The sequence below is a fragment of the Diadema antillarum genome, unplaced genomic scaffold (genome assembly GCF_040938485.1).
Source record: "Diadema antillarum isolate AM-2024a unplaced genomic scaffold, OU_Dant_1.0 scf00000027, whole genome shotgun sequence".
In the NCBI taxonomy this organism is placed as follows: Eukaryota; Metazoa; Echinodermata; class Echinoidea; order Diadematoida; family Diadematidae; genus Diadema; species Diadema antillarum.
This window is the reverse complement of record NW_027270916.1, coordinates 2,064,014-2,091,369: the sequence shown is the minus strand read 5'-3', so window position 1 is coordinate 2,091,369 and position 27,356 is coordinate 2,064,014. Positions and strand designations below refer to the sequence as shown.

The following is a 27,356-nucleotide window of genomic DNA, read 5'->3' as shown; positions in this document are numbered from 1 at the left end:
TTTGACGAGAATGTTAGGATTACAACGGTGGTTGGTTTAAGTACTCCTTGGTCTCGTTTGTTAATGCGTTTTGTTTCAGTTACTCCTTGGGATGATAGTTCCGATTCTATGTCTTTTTCTGTTAGGCTTGTTGAGATTCGTTTTATGACACCTTTTGTGGGTGGGTGATCGTTGTTTGTGTTTACGGCCTTTACTGCACAGTTGCAAAAGTTAGTGATGCCTAGTAGGGATTTTACTTGTTTTGGGGTCTTACATTTGATTACAAAGTGCTTTGCCTTCCGTTTCACTTCTTCGACTTTACCGGCGATTTTGTTAATTTCTCTGGCCACTTGGATAGGGTTGCATTGGGTTATGTTTTTGTCTATGCCAGTGATAGTGACATATGGTATGTTTTTTGGGCGGGATGGTCGTACGGGCGTATGGAATGAATCGCTATCGTAATCATTGTCATTGGTCAAGTCAACTGTTCCTGCTCGTCTTCTTTTTTTCCTACTGGTCACTTCAATGAAGTCTGAATCCTGGAGACCAGGATCGGACGCCATGTCTGTGCTCGACATGGTCTAGATTGAAAGAGGGTGGGGTGGAGTAAGGATGTCTGTCTCAATCACAAAAAGGTGAGTGATGGATCACAAGTGTGGAAAAGGAAGGAGAATAATCTTATGGGCTGCGCCCCGCGGGGGGGGGGGGGGGGCGAATTTATGTATACCTCTATGGGGGGAGGAGTTTGATGCACCGTCCCAGTACGAATATAGGTTGACAGGTGTATTTAGTAAAAACGGAAGAAGAGTATTTTGTCCGGAGAGGCTAGCTATGCGTTCACTAGGGGGAAGGGAATAAATGCACAAAAATACAGAGGGAGTGCTGGGGGTATAACCAAATAAAAGGAGAAGATGCGGCCTTTTATACCGAGTGAACGTGATACGTTACAAGACGGTACAAGACGCTTGAACAATGGTTTTGGCGAGGACTATAGTATGTGGGGGTGATTGACAAAGGGGGAGGGACAAAAAGGGGGTGGAATGCCTCAGTGGGCAGAGCAGGGGTCGGTAGTGAACGGGCTGCTGCTTACACAAAGGTATACGTACAAAATGGCGGTTAAAACAAAGTTAGTGTATAAGATATGGAAGAGCTCCCCTAAAAGTAGGTGGGCGGTGTTCACATGCACATCCACTATATACGTATGGTGAAGGTAGGAGCGTGTACTATATATGGAATGGTTCACCCCTGCCGGGTGTATAGTTGTAGTATGTAGGTTTGACTGTACGGTGCTAAAAGTCCGTTTAGTCTTAACGTACAACGATACAAGAAATAATGGATTCAAATATAAATACAATATATCAAAGAAAGAGGTAATATCAGAAAACTATTCAAATATTACACTGCGCGGAGTGAGGCTGACAGGTTGAGGAGAGTCAAACTGGCGCCTGGGTTGCGCCAGGGGATGGGGGGGGGGGGGATACGAGTATGTAGATGAGGCAACGTCGGCGTAAGGTGCGACAGATATATCAAATATTATGCAAGCCGCACTTACACGTTACAGAGGCCTACTAATATAATAAATTACACAGGGGGTATTAATAGATCAAGGTATATCAAAATAGGTGAGAAAATGGAGGGCTGGGAGAAGAAAGGACGTAGTGGTCAGCCGTGTAAAGCGCGGCGAGTAAGTCGAAGGGCTTTACTTACTGCGTAAGTGGTGTAAGCTCCTATACGTCCAGACTCTCCGGGCTGCGAGCTTGGTGGAGGATTCACAAATCTTGTAAAATATCGCACAAATGTATAAGTAGATATCAGATGAATAACAACAAAATGGGTGAATAGTGATGGGCAATTTGCCACTGTCCAAAGGACGAAAAGGAATCAAAGCAACAAACAAACGTAGAATAGACACAAAATTGAGCAGAATTGAGCAAGCAAGCAAGCGGTCTCCTCAACCTACGGCCTCCTAAAAATCTGGTTCATATTCAAATCTATCATTCTATCATTTGAATATGAGGCAGGCATTAGTACCTGTATGAAATTATTATAGGCATGGTTATCAAATTGCCCTAAAATATCCTTATAATTGCCTTATTTTTACACACAGTTACGCTATCCCTTTAAACTCGTCACAGTTTAATCAGAATCATTAACATCATACATTAGTACCATATTCAGTTCCATAGCTGATCACGTTTGCTAATCAATTAAGAGTAATTGTCTAGCATGTGTCATATGGCCAACCTGTATACACACGTATATACACACACACAATGCTAAATGTATGTATCAAACATCTGTAACACAGCTTTGAACTAACTATAGGAATTATCGCTGCACTTATCATCCATACTTTTTATCACTATCTGAAACTCCACAAAAACCACTAATTGACAAATAATCATCAATACAGAAGACTGAATACCTTTTTTACAATGTATAGCTTGTTACATGTATAAATCAGCACAAAGTAACCACGACTACATTGTGTTACTGAATTAATATGAACAAATTTCATGTTGTGACAGTATACTATATCAGTTTGAAAAGCCCAACCTGCAAAACTATAATTTTGCAGCAGTCGAAGTAATGCAGTCTCCAACGCAAAACAAAGGTATACTGTGTGAGTGTGTGCGTATAGGTGTGTTTACATGCAAACGTGATTTCTACATGGACGAAGGTGTAGTACTCTATTGAAGAAAAAAAGTAAAAAAAATATATTATTTTCTTTCGTGCTCTTGTGAGGATCGAACCCGTACGTGTGCAACCTCACGTTTCTAAGACGACGCCTCTAACCACTCGACCATACGTCTCGACGAGAAAATTAGAGGAACGTAAGCTTATGTACGTGAAAGATGAATCAGGAATCGTTTGGTCCGCATTCCATTCTCATTTTCAGTTTTAAATTGCAAAATTGTCAACCTCATGAGGAGATTTCAAAGAATAAAATGCATGATTACTGCAGCTTATTGTCACAGCTACAACATAAATAAGTTTCAGAGGAAATGAAGCAAAATCAGCTGAGATAAAGGTGCTTAAACGTTGTCAAGTCAATGCATGGTTTCTAAAAAAATCACCTCCCATAGACATAACACGTAAACTTGTCCGATTTTGCGTCTTTACCTTTAAACACAATTTAAAGCATGATGACGTCATCAAATTTCAAAACCATGACATGGACTTGAAAGGCAAATGTTCAAAGTACAACATATCTGAATTTGGGATAATATTGAGCTTAAACAACAGAGATACGAGCAAATGAATGTCAGAAACAGTACCTCAAAAAAATTAATTCCACTTTTTTGATTTCAGATGACGATATGATGACGTCATAATGTAATTATGGAAATAATGATACTTGAAACGTCATGTCCAATTTATATGCTTTTGTAATATGCAATAAAAACATAGGGTCACCTGACGTTTTAAAGAGCTATGGCGAAATAAACAAAGACATGTTTTTTCACTATATTTGCACATAGACGCGCACGCGAAATTTGAACTTTGACGCAAGTGCATTGCTTTGTTATTTGTAGGAATCGATTAGAAATCAATGGATATTGTTGCTCAAAGTATCAGGAATCCAAATCTGTCAAAAAAAGTGTATTTTCATGTTGCTGACGCGCTGTGCGCGCGAAAATGCGCGGACGGACGCGCACGCGCAAAATTGTTTGAAACGCATAAAATTGTCTGAAACTTCGAGATTTCCCATTGGAAAGTTGTTTTGAGCCTTTTAAAATTTTGACGCGCGCTTACGCGCACTTAATGATGTCCTAGGTAATTAGCATCAAAAGAAGTAAGATAGAACGTGACCTGAACTTTATGTCCACAAAAAATGATACAGAAATGACCTTTAGTTATGAAGTTATGATCGATCATGTAACATGGTCCAAAAATCACAAAATGGCGCCTAGACGACGTCATAGATATGTTACTGTCATGAAAACCTTATTGTGGCTAGATATTGTCATGAGACATGTTCCCTGAAAATGTCATGTTATTCCGTAATGTCATTCTTGAGATATTGATGACACAAAATTGTCCAGAAAGAAAGAAGACGAGACATGAAAACTCGTCACATTGAGGACGAGTTAGGTGATACGCTTGTGGTCATCAGATGACGGTCATCTGCGATCGACAAAGAAAAGAATGTGATATAGGCACCTTGAAAATATATTGAGCGTGCATGCCAAACCGTTTCTGTAACCACTCGGCCACGGGTCATCCACGGAAATGGTAAGACAAAAAAAAAATACACACAACAATGTATAGATATAACAGGGGGAAAGTCAATGCCCACTCAACTATTAAACGTGGCCGTGTGAACATCTATTGCATTGCTAGACGGAAAAGCGTCCTTGTAACGACTGAGGTCGCTATGCCATTCCTGGCAACTTGGGAAAAATACGTCCCGCAGACATAAAACCTATAATCGGCTGGTTTTTGATACCTTGCCTTTAATCACGCACGTGTGCAACCTTACGTCTCTGAGACGTCGCCTTTAACCTCTCAGTCATACGTCTCGACGAGAAAATACGAGGAACGTAAACTTATATGTGAAAGATGACTCAGGAATCGTTTCGTCCATCTTCCATTCTCATTTTCAGTTTTATGCTGCAAAATACTCAACCTGGTGAGAAGATTAAAAAAAATAAAATAAAATGTATGATTACTGCAGCTTATTGTCTCAGCTACAACATACTGAAGTTTCAGAGGAAATCAAAATCAAGTGAGGTAAAGGTGCTCGAGCGTTATCGAGTCAATGCATGGATAAAAAACAAAAATCCCCTTTCATAGACATAACGTACAATCTTCGCTGATTTCGATATCTCGCCTTTAACCATACCTTCTAGCATGATGACGTCATCAAATTAGAAAATAACGATATGGACTTGAAAGTTGTTCAATGTATAACATATTCATCGTACGTTGTCAGTTTGCTATTGACATGACGATCGATCACATGAACATGAGGCAGCTATTAGTACCTGTATGAAATTATTATAGGCATGGTTATCAAATTCCCCTAAAATTTCCTTATAATTGCTTTATTTTTACACACAGTTAAGCTATCCCTTTAAACTCGTCACAGTTTAATTAGAATAATTAACATCATACATTAGTACCATATTCAGTTCCATAGCTGATCACGTTTGCTAATTAATTAAGATTAATTGTCTAGAATGTGTCATATGGCCAACCTGTATACACACGTACACACACACACAATGCTAAATGTATGTATCAAACCTCTGTAACACAACTTTGAACTAACTGTAGGAATTATCGCTGTACTTATCATCTATACTTTTTATCACTATCTGAAACTCCACAAAAACCACTAATTGACAAATAATCATCAATACAGAAGACTGACTTAAAGGAACAATTCAAATACCTTTTTTACAATGTATAGCTTGTTCCATGTATAAATCAGCACAAAGTAACCACGACTACATTGTGTTACTGAATTGATATGAACAAATTTCATTTTATTACAATATTTTAAATCAGTTTGAAAAGCCCAGCCTGCAAAATTTTGCAGCAGTCGAAGTAATGCAGTCTCCAACGCAAAACAAAGGGATACTATGTGAGTGTGTGCGTATAGTTGTGTTTACATGCGAACGTGATTTCTACATGGACGAAGGTGTAGTACTCCATTGAAGAAAAAACAAATTAAAAAAATAATTATTTTCTTTCGTGCTCTTGTGAGGTTCGAACCCGTACGTGTGCAACCTCACGTTTCTGAGACGACGCCTCTAACCACTCGGCCATACGTCTCGACGAGAAAATTAGAGGAACGTAGATTTATGTACGTGAAAGATGAATCAGGAATCGTTTCGTCCACATTCCATTCTCATTTTCAGTTTTAAATTGCAAAATTGTCAACCTCATGAGGAGATTTCAAAGAATAAAATGCATGATTACTGCAGCTTATTGTCACAGCTACAACATACTTAAGTTTCAGAGGAAATGAAACAAAATCAGCTGAGATAAAGGTGCTTAAACGTTGTTAAGTCAATGCATGGTTTAAAAAAAACTCACCTCCCATAGACAATACACGTAAACTTGTCCGATTTTGCGTCTTTACCTTTAATCACAATTTAAGGTATGATGACGTCATCAAATATCAAAAGCATGATATGGACTTAAAAGGCAAATGTTCAAAGTACAACATATCTGAATTTGGGATAATATTGAGCTTAAACAACAGAGATACGAGTAAATGAATGACAGAAACAGTACCTCAAAAAATTAATTCCACTTTTTTGATTTCAGATGATGATATGATGACGTCATGAGTTTTCCTGGCAATATTGGTACTTGAAACGTTATTTCCAATTCATATGCTTTTGTAATATGCAATAGAAATATAGGGTCAATGGACGATTTAAAGAGCTATGCCGAAATAAACAAAGACATGTTTTTTCACTATATTTGCAGAAAGACGCGCGCGCGGAATTTCAACTTTGACGCCAGTGCATTTCTTTGTTATAGGTCAACATCGATCGGAAATCAATGGATATTGTTACTCAAAGTATCAGGAATCCAAATCAGTCAAAAAAAATGCATTTTCATGTTGCTTACGCCCTCTGCGCGCGAAATTGCGCGGACGGACGCGCACGCGAGAAAATGTTTGAAACGCTTAAAATTGTCTGAAACTTCGAGATTTCCCATTGGGAAGTCGTTTTGAGCCTTTTAAAATTTTGACGCGCGCAAACGCGCGCGTAATGAAGACCTGGGTAACTAGCGTTAAAAAGTAAGATAGAGCGTGACCTGAACTTTATGTCCACCGAAAATGATACAGAAATGATATCCAGTTATGAAGTTATGATCGATCATGTGACAAGGTCCGAAAATCACAAAATGGCGCCTAGATGACGTCATAGATATGTTACTGTCATGAAAACCTTATTGTGGCTAGATTTTGTCATGAGACATGTTGACTGAAAATGTCATGTTATTCCGTAATGTCATTGTTGAGATATTGACGACACAAAATGTGGCAGAAAGAAAGAAGAATAAAAAACGAGACATGAAAACTCGTCACATTGAGGACGAGTTAGGTGATACGCTTGTGGTCATCAGATGACAGTCATCTGTGATCGACAAAGAAAAGAATGTGATATAGGCACCTTGAAGTTATATTGAGCGTGCATGCGAAACCGTTTCTGTAACCACTCGGCCACGGGTCATCCACGGAAATGGTAAGACAAAAAAAAATAATGTATAGATATAACAGGGGGAAAGTCAATGCCCACTCAACTAACGTGGCCGTGTGAACATCTATTGCATTGCTAGACGGAAAAGCGGCCTTGTAACGACTGAGGTCGCTATGCCATTTCTGGCAACTTGGGAAAAAAATACGTCCCGCAGACATAAAACCTATAATCGGCTGGTTTTCATACCTTGCCTTTAATCACAATTTTCAGTGTAATGACGTCATCAAATTACAAAACGATGACATCGTCTTGAAAGACAATTGTTCAAAGTACAACACCTCAGTCGTCGTCATTACATACTATGATCGGTTTGACAAAGTCAACCTGCAAAATGTTGCTGCAGTCGAAGCAATGTGGTCTCCAACACACAAAAAGAGGGATATGGCGTGTGTGTGTGTCTGTGTGTGTGTATAGGTGCGTTTATATACGAACGTGATTTCTACATGGACGAATATAGAATACAAATTGAAGAAAAAAAAGTAAAATAAAAAAAATTGTTTCGAGATCTTGTGGGGTTCGAACCCGCAATCTCACGTCTCTGAGACGGCGCCTTTAACCACTCGGCCATACGTCTCGACGAGAAAATATGGGGAACGTAAACTTATGTATGTGAAAGATACATGTGAAATCGTTTTGTCTACATTCCATTTTCATTTTCAGTTTTGAACTGCAAAATTGTCAATCAGATGAGGAGATTTCAAAGAATAAAATGCATGATTACTGCAGCTTATTGTCTCAGCTACAACATACTAAAGTTTCAGAGGAAATGAAGCAAAATCAGCTGAGATAAAGGTGCTTAAACGTTGTTAAGTCAATGCATGGTTTAAAAAAAATCACCTCCCATAGACAATACACGTAAACTTGTCCGATTTTGCGTCTTTACCTTTAATCACAATTTAAGGTATGATGACGTCATCAAATATCAAAAGCATGACATGGACTTAAAAGGCAAATGTTCAAAGTACAACATATCTGAATTTGGGATAATATTGAGCTTAAACAACAGAGATACGAGCAAATGAATGTCAGAAACAGTACCTTAACAAAATTAATTCCACTTTTTTGATTTCAGATGACGATATGATGACGTCATAATGTAATTATGGAAATAATGATACTTGAAACGTTATGTCCAATTTATATGCTTTTGTAATATGCAATAAAAACATAGGGTAACCTGACGTTTTAAAGAGCTATGGCGAAATAAACAAAGACATGTTTTTTCACTATATTTGCACATAGACGCGCAGGCGAAATTTGAACTTTGACGCAAGTGCATTCCTTTGTTATTTGTCAGAATCGATCAGAAATCAATGGATATTGTTACTCAAAGTATCAGGAATCCAAATCAGTCAAAAAAAGTGCATTTTCATGTTACTGACGCGCTGTGCGCGCGAAAACGCGCGGACGGACGCGCACGCGCAAAATCGTTTGAAACGCTTAAAATTGTCTGAAACTTCGAGATTTCCCATTGGAAAGTTGTTTTGAGCCTTTTAAAAGTTTGACGCGCGCTTACGTGTCCTAGATGACGTCCTAGGTAATTAGCATCAGAGAAAGAAAGATAGAGCGTGACCTGAACTTTATGTCCACAAAAAATGATACAGAAATGACCTTTAGTTATGAAGTTATGATCGATCATGTAACATGGTCCGAAAATCACAAAATGGCGCCTAGATGACGTCATAGAGACGTTAATGTCATGAAAACCTTATTGTGGCTAGATATTGTTATGAGACATGTTCCCTGAAAATGTCATGTTATTCCGTAATGTCATTCTTGAGATATTGATGACACAAAATTGTCCAGAAAGAAAGAAGAATAAAAAGAAAAGATATATGAAACTCGTCACGCTGACGAGTTAGGTGATACGCTTGGGGTCATCAGGTGTCGATCATCTGTGATCGACAAAGAAAAGAATGTGATATAGGCACCTTGAAGTTATATTGAGCGTGCATGCAAAACCGTTTCTCTAACCACTCGGCCACGGGACATCCCCGGAAATGGTAAGGCAAAAAAGAAATGTATAGATATTACAGGGGGAAAAAGTCAATGCCCACTCAACAATCGTGGCCGCGTGAACATGTATTGCATTGCTAGACGGAAATGCGGCCTTGTAACGACTGATGTCGCTATGCCATTTCTTGCAACTTGGGAAAAATACGCGCCGTAGACATAAAGCCTATAATCGGCTGGTTTTGATACCTTGCCTTTAATCACAATTTTCAGTGTGATGACGTCATCAAAGTACAAAACAATGACATGGTCTTGAAAGACAATTGTTCAAAGTACAACATCTCCGTCGTCGTCATTACATACTATGATCGGTTTGACAAAGTCAGCCTGCAAAATTTTGCAGCAGTCGAAGCAATGTGGTCTCCAACACAAAAAAGAGGGATATGGTGTGTGTCTGTGTGTCTGTCTGTGTGTATAGGTGCGTTTATATACGAACGTGATTTCTACATGGACGAATATGTAATACAAAATTGAAGAAAAAAAGTAAAATAGCTAAGTATTTTGTTTCGTGATCTTGTGGGGTTCGAACCCGCAACCTCACGTCTCTGAGACGTCGCCTTTAACCACTCGGCCATACGTCTCGGCGAGAAAATATGAGGAACGTAAACTTATGTATGTGAAAGATGAATCGGGAATCGTTATGTCCACATTCCATTCTCATTTTCAGTTTTAAACTGCAAAATTGTCAACCTGATGATGAGATTTCAAAAAATAAAATGCATGATTACTGAAGCTTATTGTCTCAGCTACAACATACTTAAGTTTCAGAGGAAATGAAGCAAAATCAGCTGAGATAAAGGTGCTTAAACGTTGTCAAGTCAATGCATGGTTTTAAAAAAAATCACCTCCCATAGACATAACACGTAAACTTGTCCGATTTTGCATCTTTACCTTTAATCACAATTTCAGGTATTATGACGTCATCAAATTTCAAAACCATGACTTGGACTTAAAAGGCAAATGTTCAAAGTACAACATATCTGAATTTGGGATAATATTGAGCTTAAACAACAGAGATACGAGCAAATGAATGTCAGAAACAGTACCTCAAAAAAATTAATTCCACTTTTTTGATTTCAGATGATGATATGATGACGTCATAATATATTTAGGGAAATATTGATGCTTGAAACGTTATTTTCAATTCATATGCTTTTGTAATATGCAATAAAAACATAGGGTCACCTGACGTTTTAAAGAGCTATGGCGAAATAAACAAAGACATGTTTTTCGCTATATTTCCACATAGACGCGCACACGAAATTTCAACTTTGACGCCAGCGCATTCCTTTGTTATAGGTCGAAATTGATCGGAAATCAATGGATATTGTTACTTAATGTATCAGGAATCCAAATCTGTCAAAAAATGTGCATTTTCATGTTGCTTACGCGCACTGCGCGCGGAAATGCGCGGACGGACGCGAACGCGCGGGACGCTTAAAATTGTCTGAAACTTCGAGATTTCCCATTGGGAAGTCGTTTTAAGCATTTAAAAACTTTGACACGCGCTAATGCGCGCGTAATGATGTCCTAAGTAATTAGCATTAAAAAGTAAGATAGAGCGTGACCTGAACTTTATGTCCAACGAAAATGATACAGAAATGACCTTTAGTTATGAAGTTATGATCGATCATGTAACATGGTCCAAAAATCACAAAATGGCGCCTAGATGACGTCATAGATATGTTACTGTCATGAAAACCTTATTGTGGCTAGATATTGTCATGAGACATGTTGACTGAAAATGTCATGTTATGCCGTCATGTCAATGTTGAGATATTCACGACACAAAATGTGCCAGAAAGAAAGAAGAATAAAAAGAAAGAAAGGAAGATTTTGACAAACACAATAGGTGATACGCTAAAAGCGTATCACCTAATAAAGAGAGATTTTGACAATCACAATAGGTGATACGCTGATAGCGTATCACCTAAATAAAAAGAAATAAAGAGAGATTTTGACAATCACAATAGGTGATACGCTGATAGCGTATCACCTAATAACGAGATATGAAACTCGTCACGCTGACGAGTTAGGTGATACGCTTGGGGTCATCAGGTGTCGGTGATCTGTGATCGACAAAGAAAAGAATGTGATATAGGCCCCTTGATGTTATATTGAGCGTGCATGCAAAACCGTTTCTCTAACCACTCGGCCACGGGACATCCCCGGAAATGGTAAGGCAAAAAAGAAATGTATGGATATTACAGGGGGAAAAAGTCAATGCCCACTCAACAATCGTGGCCGCGTGAACATGTATTGCATTGCTAGACGGAAATGCGGCCTTGTAACGACTGATGTCGCTATGCCATTTCTGGCAACTTGGGAAAAATACGCGCCGTAGACATAAAGCCTATAATCGGCTGGTTTTGATACCTTGCCTTTAATCACAATTTTCAGTGTGATGACGTCATCAAAGTACAAAACAATGACATGGTCTTGAAAGACAAATGTTCAAAGTACAACACCTCCGTCGTCGTCATTACATACTATGATCGGTTAGACAAAGTGAGCCTGCAAAATTTTGCAGCAGTCGAAGCAATGTGGTCTCCAACACAAAAAAGAGGGATATGGTGTGTGTCTGTGTGTCTGTGTGTGTGTATAGGTGCGTTTATATACGAACGTGATTTCTACATGGACGAATATGTAATACAAAATTGAAGAAAAAAAGTAAAATAGCTAAGTATTTTGTTTCGTGATCTTGTGGGGTTCGAACCCGCAACCTCACGTCTCTGAGACGTCGCCTCTAACCACTCGGCCATACGTCTCGGCGAGAAAATATGAGGAACGTAAACTTATGTATGTGAAAGCTGAATCGGGAATCGTTTTGTCCACATTCCATTCTCATTTTCAGTTTTAAACTGCAAAATTGTCAACCTGATGATGAGATTTCAAAAAATAAAATGCATGATTACTGAAGCTTATTGTCTCAGCTACAACATACTTAAGTTTCAGAGGAAATGAAGCAAAATCAGCTGAGATAAAGGTGCTTAAACGTTGTCAAGTCAATGCATGGTTTTAAAAAAAATCACCTCCCATAGACATAACACGTAAACTTGTCCGATTTTGCATCTTTACCTTTAATCACAATTTAAGGTATGATGCCGTCATCAAATTTCAAAAGCATGACATGGACTTAAAAGGCAAATGTTCAAAGTACAACATATGTGAATTTTGGATAATATTGAGCTTAAACAACAGAGATACGAGCAAATGAATGTCAGAAACAGTACCTCAAAAAAATTAATTCCACTTTTTTGATTTCAGATGATGATATGATGACGTCATAATGTATTTAGGGAAATATTGATACTTGAAACGTTATTTTCAATTCATATGCTTTTGTAATATGCAATAAAAACATAGGGTCACCTGACGTTTTAAAGAGCTATGGCGAAATAAAAAAAGACATGTTTTTCGCTATATTTCCACATAGACGCGCACACGAAATTTCAACTTTGACGCCAGCGCATTCCTTTGTTATAGGTCGAAATTGATCGGAAATCAGTGGATATTGTTACTTAATGTATCAGGAATCCAAATCTGTCAAAAAATGTGCATTTTCATGTTGCTTACGCGCACTGCGCGCGGAAATGCGCGGACGGACGCGAACGCGCGGAACGCTTAAAATTGTCCGAAACTTCGAGATTTCCCATTGGGAAGTCGTTTTAAGCATTTAAAAACTTTGACGCGCGCTAATGCGCGCGTAATGATGTCCTGGGTAATTAGCATTAAAAAGTAAGATAGAGCGTGACCTGAACTTTATGTCCAACGAAAATGATACAGAAATGACTTTTAGTTATGAAGTTATGATCGATCATGTAACATGGTCCGAAAATCACAAAATGGCGCCTAGATGACGTCATAGATAAGTTACTGTCATGAAAACCTTATTGTGGCTAGATATTGTCATGAGACATGTTGACTGAAAATGTCATGTTATTCCGTCATGTCAATGTTGAGATATTCACGACACAAAATGTGCCAGAAAGAAAGAAGAACGAGACATGAAAACTCGTCACATTGAGGACGAGTTAGGTGATACGCTTGTGGTCATCAGATGACAGTCATCTGTGATCGACAAAGAAAAGAATGTGATATAGGCACCTTGAAGTTATATTGAGCGTGCATGCGAAACCGTTTCTGTAACCACTCGGCCACGGGTCATCCACGGAAATGGTAAGACAGAAAAACAACAACAATGTATAGATATAACGGGGGGAAAGTCAATGCCCACTCAACTAACGCGGCCGTGTGAACATCTATTGCATTGCTAGACGGAAAAGCGGCCTTGTAACGACTGAGGTCGCTATACCATTTCTGGCAACTTGGGAAAAATACGTCCCGCAGACATAAAACCTATAATCGGCTGGTTTTGATACCTTGCCTTTAATCACAATTTTCAGTGTAATGACGTCATCAAATTACAAAACAATGACATGGTCTTGAAAGAAAATTGTTCAAAGTACAACACCTCAGTCGTCGTCATTACATACTATGATCGGTTTGACAAAGTCAACCTGCAAAATTTTGCTGCAGTCGAAGCAATGTGGTCTCCAACACACAAAAAAGAGGGATATGGCGTGTGTGTGTGTCTGTGTGTGTGTATAGGTGCGTTTATATACGAACGTGATTTCTACATGGACGAATATGTAATACAAAATTGAAGAAAAAAAAACAGTAAAGTAGCTAAGTATTTTGTTTCGTGATCTTGTGAGGTTCGAACCCGCAACCTCACGTCTCTGAGACGTCGCCTTTAACCACTCGGCGACACGTCTCGACGGGAAAATATGGGGAACGTTATGGACTTGAAAGACAGTTGTTCAATATATAACACATTCATCATACGTTGTCAGTTTGCTATTGACATGACGATCTATCACATGAATATGAGGGAGGCATTAGTACCTGTATGAAATTATTATAGGCATGGTTATCAAATTGCCCTAAAATATCCTTATAATTGCCTTATTTTTACACACAGTTACGCTATCCCTTTAAACTCGTCACAGTTTAATTAGAATCATTAACATCATACATTAGTACCATATTCAGTTCCATAGCTGATCACGTTTGCTAATCAATTAAGAGTAATTGTCTAGAATGTGTCATATGGCCAACCTGTATACCGTCTCGGCGAGAAAATATGAGGAACGTAAACTTATGTATGTGAAAGCTGAATCGGGAATCGTTTTGTCCACATTCCATTCTCATTTTCAGTTTTAAACTGCAAAATTGTCAACCTGATGATGAGATTTCAAAAAATAAAATGCATGATTACTGAAGCTTATTGTCTCAGTTACAACATACTTAAGTTTCAGAGGAAATGAAGCAAAAATGTCATTCTTGAGATATTGATGACACAAAATTGTCCAGAAAGAAAGAAGAATAAAAAGAAATAAAGAGAGATTTTGACAATCACAATAGGTGATACGCTGATAGCGTATCACCTAAAAAGAAATAAAGAGAGATTTTGACAATCACAATAGGTGATACGCTGATAGCGTATCACCTAAAAAGAAATAAAGAGAGATTTTGACAATCACAATAGGTGATACGCTGATAGCGTATCACCTAACGAGACATGAAAACTCGTCACATTGAGGACGAGTTAGGTGATACGCTTGTGGTCATGAGATGACAGTCATCTGTGATCGACAAAGAAAAGAATGTGATATAGGCACCTTGAAGTTATATTGAGCGTGCATGCGAAACCGTATCTGTAACCACTCGACCACGGGTCATCCACGGAAATGGTAAGACAAAAAAACAACAACAATGTATAGATATAACGGGGGGAAAGTCAATGCCCACTCAACTAACGTGGCCGTGTGAACATCTATTGCATTGCTAGACGGAAAAGCGGCCTTGTAACGACTGAGGTCGCTATGCCATTTCTGGCAACTTGGGAAAAATACGTCCCGCAGACATAAAACCTATAATCGGCTGGTTTTGATACCTTGCCTTTAATCACAATTTTCAGTGTAATGACGTCATCAAATTACAAAACAATGACATGGTCTTGAAAGAAAATTGTTCAAAGTACAACACCTCAGTCGTCGTCATTACATACTATGATCGGTTTGACAAAGTCAACCTGCAAAATGTTGCTGCAGTCGAAGCAATGTGGTCTGCAACACACAAAAAAGAGGGATATGGCGTGTGTGTGTGTCTGTGTGTGTGTATAGGTGCGTTTATATACGAACGTGATTTCTACATGGACGAATATGTAATACAAAATTGAAGAAAAAAAAACAGTAAAGTAGCTAATTATTTTGTTTCGTGATCTTGTGGGGTTCGAACCCGCAACCTCACGTCTCTGAGACGTCGCCTTTAACCACTCGGCGACACGTCTCGACGGGAAAATATGGGGAACGTTATGGACTTGAAAGACAGTTGTTCAATATATAACACATTCATCGTACGTTGTCAGTTTGCTATTGACATGACGATCTATCATTTGAATATGAGGCAGGCATTAGTACCTGTATGAAATTATTATAGGCATGGTTATCAAATTGCCCTAAAATATCCTTATAATTGCCTTATTTTTACACACAGTTACGCTATCCCTTTAAACTCGTCACAGTTTAATCAGAATCATTAACATCATACATTAGTACCATATTCAGTTCCATAGCTGATCACGTTTGCTAATCAATTAAGAGTAATTGTCTAGCATGTGTCATATGGCCAACCTGTATACACACGTATATACACACACACAATGCTAAATGTATGTATCAAACATCTGTAACACAGCTTTGAACTAACTATAGGAATTATCGCTGCACTTATCATCCATACTTTTTATCACTATCTGAAACTCCACAAAAACCACTAATTGACAAATAATCATCAATACAGAAGACTGAATACCTTTTTTACAATGTATAGCTTGTTACATGTATAAATCAGCACAAAGTAACCACGACTACATTGTGTTACTGAATTAATATGAACAAATTTCATGTTGTGACAGTATACTATATCAGTTTGAAAAGCCCAACCTGCAAAACTGTAATTTTGCAGCAGTCGAAGTAATGCAGTCTCCAACGCAAAACAAAGGTATACTGTGTGAGTGTGTGCGTATAGGTGTGTTTACATGCAAACGTGATTTCTACATGGACGAAGGTGTAGTACTCTATTGAAGAAAAAAAGTAAAAAAAATATATTATTTTCTTTCGTGCTCTTGTGAGGATCGAACCCGTACGTGTGCAACCTCACGTTTCTAAGACGACGCCTCTAACCACTCGACCATACGTCTCGACGAGAAAATTAGAGGAACGTAAGCTTATGTACGTGAAAGATGAATCAGGAATCGTTTGGTCCGCATTCCATTCTCATTTTCAGTTTTAAATTGCAAAATTGTCAACCTCATGAGGAGATTTCAAAGAATAAAATGCATGATTACTGCAGCTTATTGTCACAGCTACAACATAAATAAGTTTCAGAGGAAATGAAGCAAAATCAGCTGAGATAAAGGTGCTTAAACGTTGTCAAGTCAATGCATGGTTTCTAAAAAAATCACCTCCCATAGACATAACACGTAAACTTGTCCGATTTTGCGTCTTTACCTTTAAACACAATTTAAAGCATGATGACGTCATCAAATTTCAAAACCATGACATGGACTTGAAAGGCAAATGTTCAAAGTACAACATATCTGAATTTGGGATAATATTGAGCTTAAACAACAGAGATACGAGCAAATGAATGTCAGAAACAGTACCTCAAAAAAATTAATTCCACTTTTTTGATTTCAGATGACGATATGATGACGTCATAATGTAATTATGGAAATAATGATACTTGAAACGTCATGTCCAATTTATATGCTTTTGTAATATGCAATAAAAACATAGGGTCACCTGACGTTTTAAAGAGCTATGGCGAAATAAACAAAGACATGTTTTTTCACTATATTTGCACATAGACGCGCACGCGAAATTTGAACTTTGACGCAAGTGCATTGCTTTGTTATTTGTAGGAATCGATTAGAAATCAATGGATATTGTTGCTCAAAGTATCAGGAATCCAAATCTGTCAAAAAAAGTGTATTTTCATGTTGCTGACGCGCTGTGCGCGCGAAAATGCGCGGACGGACGCGCACGCGCAAAATTGTTTGAAACGCATAAAATTGTCTGAAACTTCGAGATTTCCCATTGGAAAGTTGTTTTGAGCCTTTTAAAATTTTGACGCGCGCTTACGCGCACTTAATGATGTCCTAGGTAATTAGCATCAAAAGAAGTAAGATAGAACGTGACCTGAACTTTATGTCCACAAAAAATGATACAGAAATGACCTTTAGTTATGAAGTTATGATCGATCATGTAACATGGTCCAAAAATCACAAAATGGCGCCTAGACGACGTCATAGATATGTTACTGTCATGAAAACCTTATTGTGGCTAGATATTGTCATGAGACATGTTCCCTGAAAATGTCATGTTATTCCGTAATGTCATTCTTGAGATATTGATGACACAAAATTGTCCAGAAAGAAAGAAGAATAAAAAGAAACGAGATATGAAACTCGTCACGCTGACGAGTTAGGTGATACGCTTGGGGTCATCAGGTGTCGGTCATCTGTGATCGACAAGAAAAGAATGTGATATAGGCACCTTGAAGTTATATTGAGCGTCCATGCAAAACCGTTTCTCTAACCACTCGGCCACGGGACATCCCCGGAAATGGTAAGGCAAAAAAAGAAATGTATGGATATTACAGGGGGAAAAAGTCAATGCCCACTCAACAATCGTGGCCGCGTGAACATGTATTGCATTGCTAGACGGAAATGCGGCCTTGTAACGACTGATGTCGCTATGCCATTTCTGGCAACTTGGGAAAAATACGCGCCGTAGACATAAAGCCTATAATCGGCTGGTTTTGATACCTTGCCTTTAATCACAATTTTTCAGTGTGATGACGTCATCAAAGTACAAAACAATGACATGGTCTTGAAAGACAAATGTTCAAAGTACAACACCTCCGTCGTCGTCATTACATACTATGATCGGTTAGACAAAGTGAGCCTGCAAAATTTTGCAGCAGTCGAAGCAATGTGGTCTCCAACACAAAAAGAGGGATATGGTGTGTGTCTGTGTGTCTGTGTGTGTGTGTATAGGTGCGTTTATATACGAACGTGATTTCTACATGGACGAATATGTAATACAAAATTGAAGAAAAAAAAAGTAAAATAGCTAAGTATTTTGTTTCGTGATCTTGTGGGGTTCGAACCCGTAACCTCACGTCTCTGAGACGTCGCCTTTAACCACTCGGCCATACGTCTCGGCGAGAAAATATGAGGAACGTAAACTTATGTATGTGAAAGCTGAATCGGGAATCGTTTTGTCCACATTCCATTCTCATTTTCAGTTTTCAACTGCAAAATTGTCAACCTGATGATAAGATTTCAAAAAATAAAATGCATGATTACTGAAGCTTATTGTCTCAGCTACAACATACTTAAGTTTCAGAGGAAATGAAGCAAATCAGCTGAGATAAAGGTGCTTAAACGTTGTCAAGTCAATGCATGGTTTAAAAAAAAAATCACCTCCCATAGACATAACACGTAAACTTGTCCGATTTTGCATCTTTACCTTTAATCACAATTTAAGGTATGATGACGTCATCAAATTTCAAAACCATGACTTGGACTTAAAAGGCAAATGTTCAAAGTACAACATATCTGAATTTGGGATAATATTGAGCTTAAACAACAGAGATACGAGCAAATGAATGTCAGAAACAGTACCTCAAAAAAATTAATTCCACTTTTTTGATTTCAGATGATGATATGATGACGTCATAATGTAATTATGGAAATATTAATACTTGAAACGTTATTTCCAATTCATATGTTTTTGTAATATGCAATAAAAACATAGGGTAACCAGACGTTTTAAAGAGCTATGGCGAAATAAACAAAGACATGTTTTTCGCTATATTTGCACAAAGACGCGCACACGAAATTTCAACTTTGACGCCAACGCATTCCTTTGTTATAGGTCAAAATTGATCGGAAATCAATGGATATTGTTACTTAATGTATCAGGAATCCAAATCTGTCAAAAAATGTGCATTTTCAGTTTGCTTACGCGCACTACGCGCGAAAATGTGCGGACGGACGCGAACGCGCGAAACGCTTAAAATTGTCTGAAACTTCGAGATTTCCCATTGGTAAGTTGTTTTGAGCCTTTTAAAAGTTTGACGCGCGCGTACGCGCGCGTAATAATGTCTTAGGTAATTAGCATTAAAATGTATGATAGAGCGTGACCTGAACTTAATGTCCGCCGAAAATGATACAGACATGACCTTTAGATATGAAGTTATGATCGATCATGTAACATGGTCCGAAAATCACAAAATGGCGCCTAGATGACGTCATAGATATGTTACTGTCATGAAAACCTTATTGTGGCTAGATTTTGTCATGAGACATGTTCCCTGAAAATGTCATGTTATTCCGTAATGTCATTCTTGAGATATTGATGACACAAAATTGTCCAGAAAGAAAGAAGAACGAGATATGAAACTCGTCACGCTGACGAGTTAGGTGATACGCTTGGGGTGATCAGGTGTCGGTCATCTGTGATCGACAAAGAAAAGAATGTGATATAGGCACCTTGATGTTATATTGAGCGTACATGCAAAACCGTTTCTCTAACCACTCGGCCACGGGACATCCCCGGAAATCGTAAGGCAAAAAAGAAATGTATGGATATTACAGGGGGAAAAAGTCAATGCCCACTCAACAATCGTGGCCGCGTGAACATGTATTGCATTGCTAGACGGAAATGCGGCCTTGTAACGACTGATGTCGCTATGCCATTTCTGGCAACTTGGGAAAAATACGCGCCGTAGACATAAAGCCTATAATCGGCTGGTTTTGATACCTTGCCTTTAATCACAATTTCCAGTGTGATGACGTCATCAAAGTACAAAACAATGACATGGTCTTGAAAGACAAATGTTCAAAGTACAACACCTCCGTCGTCGTCATTACATACTACGATCGGTTAGACAAAGTGAGCCTGCAAAATTTTGCAGCAGTCGAAGCAATGTGGTCTCCAACACAAAAAAGAGGGATATGGTGTGTGTCTGTGTGTCTGTGTGTCTGTGTGTGTGTATAGGTGCGTTTATATACGAACGTGATTTCTAAATGGACGAATATGTAATACAAAATTGAAGAAAAAAAGTAAAATAGCTAAGTATTTTGTTTCGTGATCTTGTGGGGTTCGAACCCGCAACCTCACGTCTCTGAGACGTCGCCTTTAACCACTCGGCCATACGTCTCGGCGAGAAAATATGAGGAACGTAAACTTATGTATGTGAAAGCTGAATCGGAAATCGTTTTGTCCACATTCCATTCTCATTTTCAGTTTTAAACTGCAAAATTGTCAACCTGATGAGGAGATTTCGAAGAAGAAAATGCATGATTATTGCAGCTTATTGTCTCAGCTACAACATACTTAAGTTTCAGAGGAAATGAAGCAGAATCAGCTGAGATAAAGGTGCTTAAACGTTGTCAAGTCAATGCATGGTTTTAAAAAAGATCCCCTCCCATAGACATAACACGTAAACTTGTCCGATTTTGCGTCTTTACCTTTAATCACAATTTAAAGTATGATGACGTCATTAAATTTCAAAACCATGACATGGACTTAAAAGGCAAATGTTCAAAGTACAACATATCTGAATTTGGGATAATATTGAGCTTAAACAACAGAGATACGAGCAAATGAATGTCAGAAACAGTACCTCAAAAAAATTAATTCCACTTTTTTGATTTCAGATGATGATATGATGACGTCATAATGTAATTATGGAAATATTAATACTTGAAACGTTATTTCCAATTCATATGTTTTTGTAATATGCAATAAAAACATAGGGTAACCAGACGTTTTAAAGAGCTATGGCGAAATAAACAAAGACATGTTTTTCGCTATATTTGCACAAAGACGCGCACACGAAATTTCAACTTTGACGCCAACGCATTCCTTTGTTATAGGTCAAAATTGATCGGAAATCAATGGATATTGTTACTTAATGTATCAGGAATCCAAATCTGTCAAAAAATGTGCATTTTCAGTTTGCTTACGCGCACTACGCGCGAAAATGTGCGGACGGACGCGAACGCGCGAAACGCTTAAAATTGTCTGAAACTTCGAGATTTCCCATTGGTAAGTTGTTTTGAGCCTTTTAAAAGTTTGACGCGCGCGTACGCGCGCGTAATAATGTCTTAGGTAATTAGCATTAAAATGTATGATAGAGCGTGACCTGAACTTAATGTCCGCCGAAAATGATACAGACATGACCTTTAGATATGAAGTTATGATCGATCATGTAACATGGTCCGAAAATCACAAAATGGCGCCTAGATGACGTCATAGATATGTTACTGTCATGAAAACCTTATTGTGGCTAGATTTTGTCATGAGACATGTTCCCTGAAAATGTCATGTTATTCCGTAATGTCATTCTTGAGATATTGATGACACAAAATTGTCCAGAAAGAAAGAAGAATAACGAGACATGAAAACTCGTCACATTGAGGACGAGTTAGGTGATACGCTTGTGGTCATCAGATGACAGTCATCTGTGATCGACAAAGAAAAGAATGTGATATAGGCACCTTGAAGTTATATTGAGCGTGCATGCGAAACCGTTTCTGTAACCACTCGGCCACGGGTCATCCACGGAAATGGTAAGACAGAAAAACAACAACAATGTATAGATATAACGGGGGGAAAGTCAATGCCCACTCAACTAACGCGGCCGTGTGAACATCTATTGCATTGCTAGACGGAAAAGCGGCCTTGTAACGACTGAGGTCGCTATACCATTTCTGGCAACTTGGGAAAAATACGTCCCGCAGACATAAAACCTATAATCGGCTGGTTTTGATACCTTGCCTTTAATCACAATTTTCAGTGTAATGACGTCATCAAATTACAAAACAATGACATGGTCTTGAAAGAAAATTGTTCAAAGTACAACACCTCAGTCGTCGTCATTACATACTATGATCGGTTTGACAAAGTCAACCTGCAAAATTTTGCTGCAGTCGAAGCAATGTGGTCTCCAACACACAAAAAAGAGGGATATGGCGTGTGTGTGTGTCTGTGTGTGTGTATAGGTGCGTTTATATACGAACGTGATTTCTACATGGACGAATATGTAATACAAAATTGAAGAAAAAAAAACAGTAAAGTAGCTAAGTATTTTGTTTCGTGATCTTGTGAGGTTCGAACCCGCAACCTCACGTCTCTGAGACGTCGCCTTTAACCACTCGGCGACACGTCTCGACGGGAAAATATGGGGAACGTTATGGACTTGAAAGACAGTTGTTCAATATATAACACATTCATCATACGTTGTCAGTTTGCTATTGACATGACGATCTATCACATGAATATGAGGGAGGCATTAGTACCTGTATGAAATTATTATAGGCATGGTTATCAAATTGCCCTAAAATATCCTTATAATTGCCTTATTTTTACACACAGTTACGCTATCCCTTTAAACTCGTCACAGTTTAATTAGAATCATTAACATCATACATTAGTACCATATTCAGTTCCATAGCTGATCACGTTTGCTAATCAATTAAGAGTAATTGTCTAGAATGTGTCATATGGCCAACCTGTATACACACGTATATACACACACACAATGCTAAATGTATGTATCAAACATCTGTAACACAGCTTTGAACTAACTATAGGAATTATCGCTGCACTTATCATCCATACTTTTTATCACTATCTGAAACTCCACAAAAACCACTAATTGACAAATAATCATCAATACAGAAGACTGAATACCTTTTTTACAATGTATAGCTTGTTACATGTATAAATCAGCACAAAGTAACCACGACTACATTGTGTTACTGAATTGATATGAACAAATTTCATTTTGTTACAGTATACTGTATCAGTTTGAAAAGCCCAACCTGCAAAACTATAATTTTGCAGCAGACGAAGTAATGCAGTCTCCAACGCAAAACAAAGGTATACTGTGTGAGTGTGTGCGTATAGGTGTGTTTACATGCAAACGTGATTTCTACATGGACGAAGGTGTAGTACTCCATTGAAGAAAAAAAAGTTAAAAAAAAATTATTATTTTCTTTCGTGCTCTTGTGAGGATCGAACCCGTACGTGTGCAACCTCACGTTTCTAAGACGACGCCTCTAACCACTCGGCCATACGTCTCGACGAGAAAATTAGAGGAACGTAAGCTTATGTACGTGAAAGATGAATCACGAATCGTTTGGTCCGCATTCCATTCTCATTTTCAGTTTTAAATTGCAAAATTGTCAACCTCATGAGGAGATTTCAAAGAATAAAATGCATGATTACTGCAGCTTATTGTCACATCTACAACATAAATAAGTTTCAGAGGAAATGAAGCAAAATCAGCTGAGATAAAGGTGCTTAAACGTTGTCAAGTCAATGCATGGTTTCTAAAAAAATCACCTCCCATAGACAATACACGTAAACTTGTCCGATTTTGCGTCTTTACCTTTAAACACAATTTAAAGCATGATGACGTCATCAAATTTCAAAACCATGACATGGACTTGAAAGGCAAATGTTCAAAGTACAACATATCTGAATTTGGGATAATATTGAGCTTAAACAACAGAGATACGAGCAAATGAATGTCAGAAACAGTACCTCAAAAAAATTAATTCCACTTTTTTGATTTCAGATGACGATATGATGACGTCATAATGTAATTATGGAAATAATGATACTTGAAACGTCAAGTCCAATTTATATGCTTTTGTAATATGCAATAAAAACATAGGGTCACCTGACGTTTTAAAGAGCTATGGCGAAATAAACAAAGACATGTTTTTTCACTATATTTGCACATAGACGCGCAGGCGAAATTTGAACTTTGACGCAAGTGCATTGCTTTGTTATTTGTAGGAATCGATTAGAAATCAATGGATATTGTTGCTCAAAGTATCAGGAATCCAAATCTGTCAAAAAAAGTGTATTTTCATGTTGCTGACGCGCTGTGCGCGCGAAAATGCGCGGACGGACGCGCACGCGCAAAATTGTTGGAAACGCATAAAATTGTCTGAAACTTCGAGATTTCCCATTGGAAAGTTGTTTTGAGCCTTTTAAAATTTTGACGCGCGCTTACGCGCACTTAATGATGTCCTAGGTAATTAGCATCAAAAGAAGTAAGATAGAACGTGACCTGAACTTTATGTCCACAAAAAATGATACAGAAATGACCTTTAGTTATGAAGTTATGATCGATCATGTAACATGGTCCAAAAATCACAAAATGGCGCCTAGACGACGTCATAGATATGTTACTGTCATGAAAACCTTATTGTGGCTAGATATTGTCATGAGACATGTTCCCTGAAAATGTCATGTTATTCCGTAATGTCATTCTTGAGATATTGATGACACAAAATTGTCCAGAAAGAAAGAAGAATAAAAAGAAATAAAGAGAGATTTTGACAATCACAATAGGTGATACGCTGATAGCGTATCACCTAAAAAGAAATAAAGAGAGATTTTGACAATCACAATAGGTGATACGCTGATAGCGTATCACCTAATAAAAAGAAATAAAGAGAGATTTTGACAATCACAATAGGTGATACGCTGATAGCGTATCACCTAATAAAGAGAGATTTTGACAATCACAATAGGTGATACGCTGATAGCGTATCACCTAAAAAGAGAAATTTTGGCAATCACAATAGGTGATACGCTGATAGCGTATCACCTAAAAAGAGAAATTTTGGCAATCACAATAGGTGATACGCTGATAGCGTATCACCTAAAAAGAAATAAAGAGAGATTTTGACAATCACAATAGGTGATACGCTGATAGCGTATCACCTAAATAAAAAGAAAGAAAGGAAGATTTTGACAAACACAATAGGTGATACGCTAAAAGCGTATCACCTAAAAAGAGAAATTTTGACAATCACAATAGGTGATACGCTGATAGCGTATCACCTAATAAAAAAAAAGAGAAATTTTGACAATCACAATAGGTGATACGCTGATAGCGTATCACCTAATAAGTAAATATATATATATATATATACAAATATGTATATATATATATATATATATATATATATATATATATAGATATATGTATGTGTGTGTGTTCGTGTGCGTGTATATATGTATATATATATATATATATATATATATATATATATACATGTTTTCTAGTGTAAATATTCAATTGAAATAATTTCGGTGTACATAATACCATGAAGCTCGCAAACAATACATAAATGCATTATTGTAAGCACTCGAAGTTGAAAACTTTGTGAATTTAGCCGTGCAGAACTTAAGAAGCCACACAAAAGAGCACTATAAACGAATTGTAATGATATCAATAAATCCATTAGTTATTGATACTCAAATGTAGTATGTTTATCTATTATTCATCTATTTTCACTACCGGCAAACCACTGTTAATGCCTTTAAAGGTCATCAAATATTATTTAGTTCTGATCCCCAACATCACCATATTTTTCCTACAGGCACAGTTTGTAAGCATGTAATCTTTCATTTGTTCTATATCAGTTTCATGGATCACTCTGCCACACTTCTAACAGTTGCACATTATAAAAACACATACATGCACGTACATACGCGAAAACATATTATGTGATAGTCACATATTCATATAAAGACTTTTACATACACACACATTCATGCCCCACATTTACATACTGTACACGGTAAAGATTTAAATTGTCATGAATTTCGTCATTGTAACATTGTTTGCAATAAATAATGGTTCGTGGTTGCTTCATTAATTAAATCTATATGACTATGCATGTTATGATAATTATTATGATGTAGAACATCGACGTTCAAGATACCCGTGGTATTTTTTTTTTTCACCAAAGCAAAGAAAGGTGTTTTTTTTTCAAAGGAGTTGCACAACACTTCAAAAATTCCCTCACATATTCCCTCATTACGAACATGATTACTTTATGAGTAACATGCCCCTGCTTTCTGATAGAGGAAAGCTTAGTACTAATTATGAAAATTATGAAAAGTAGAAATAGTTGCGTTGAATTTATATATATAATCATTTCATATTCATGAGAAACTCACGTGGTGAGAAGCTATTTAGTGATGAGCACCATGTGTCTTGGTTTTTTTTTTTCGATTGGTAATGAGTATGTGTACACATGTGAGTGTTTGTGAGTGTTTTAGCTGATAATTAAAGAGGTACTACGCATGATTTCCGAAAACGTTATGTGCAATACTTCACTTAAACAATTAAGCTATATAGGACTGGGCGAATTCGTGAAGTCTTGATGGAATACAATGGTACTTCACTATGATAGCCCTCTTCTCGATCGCGTGCACATGGTCTTATGCGAACCCAGATCTGCTTGCCCCTTCATTGTTCGAACCGTTTAACCGATCTATTGTTCCACTCTGATCCCCGGGATCGCATCTCCACTCCTCTCTGAGCGAGCTAATTGGATAACAATGAAATGGCTTCCTTTATTTTCTCAAACCACTCTACGCTCATTGGTGCATTAGTTGAACCAATCAGTACGATGCGGGAAACTGGATTTCACCATCGAGTTTGTACGTTCGTAGTTGATACTCCTGTAACAGCATGTCGCTGGATTTCTGTAATAGGTTATGCCACACCATTATCAATTTGCACGCCAACCATTCGTCTGTATTTCATCTGTCGTTTCATCGTTAAAAGTGCCATGCATTGGGTGTCGAAAGAAGTGAAAGGAGAGAGAGAGAGAGAGAGAAGAATGGAAGGAGGGTGCACACACAAACAAACACACACACGTATACACAACTACACAGACTATACGGTAGTTGCATAAAATCAAGCTACTCACAAACATTCAAGCCTTCATCTGTGGCTATTAAATATTGTAAAAAATACTAAATGTATAAAATAGTTTCTTTATTGCGATGATTTGACTAACTGACTCATTTGGACATATATTATTTGATTACAGATATGCAAAACGGACTGGTACGTTGCTAGTATATAAACTTTAGGTGATGTGAAATGTATCCCCGAGCGTATCACAACATCACCAATAGTACCCCGGCACACACGCATTCACATACTAATGTGTTTAAAAGA

General features: G+C 37.7%; 1 pseudogene; it reads left to right on the top strand.

Moving 5' to 3' along the window:
• Positions 1-591: 591 nt before the first annotated feature.
• The window catches only part of LOC139735142 (uncharacterized), a 28,337-nt pseudogene continuing 1,572 nt past the window's right edge, over positions 592-27,356 (top strand).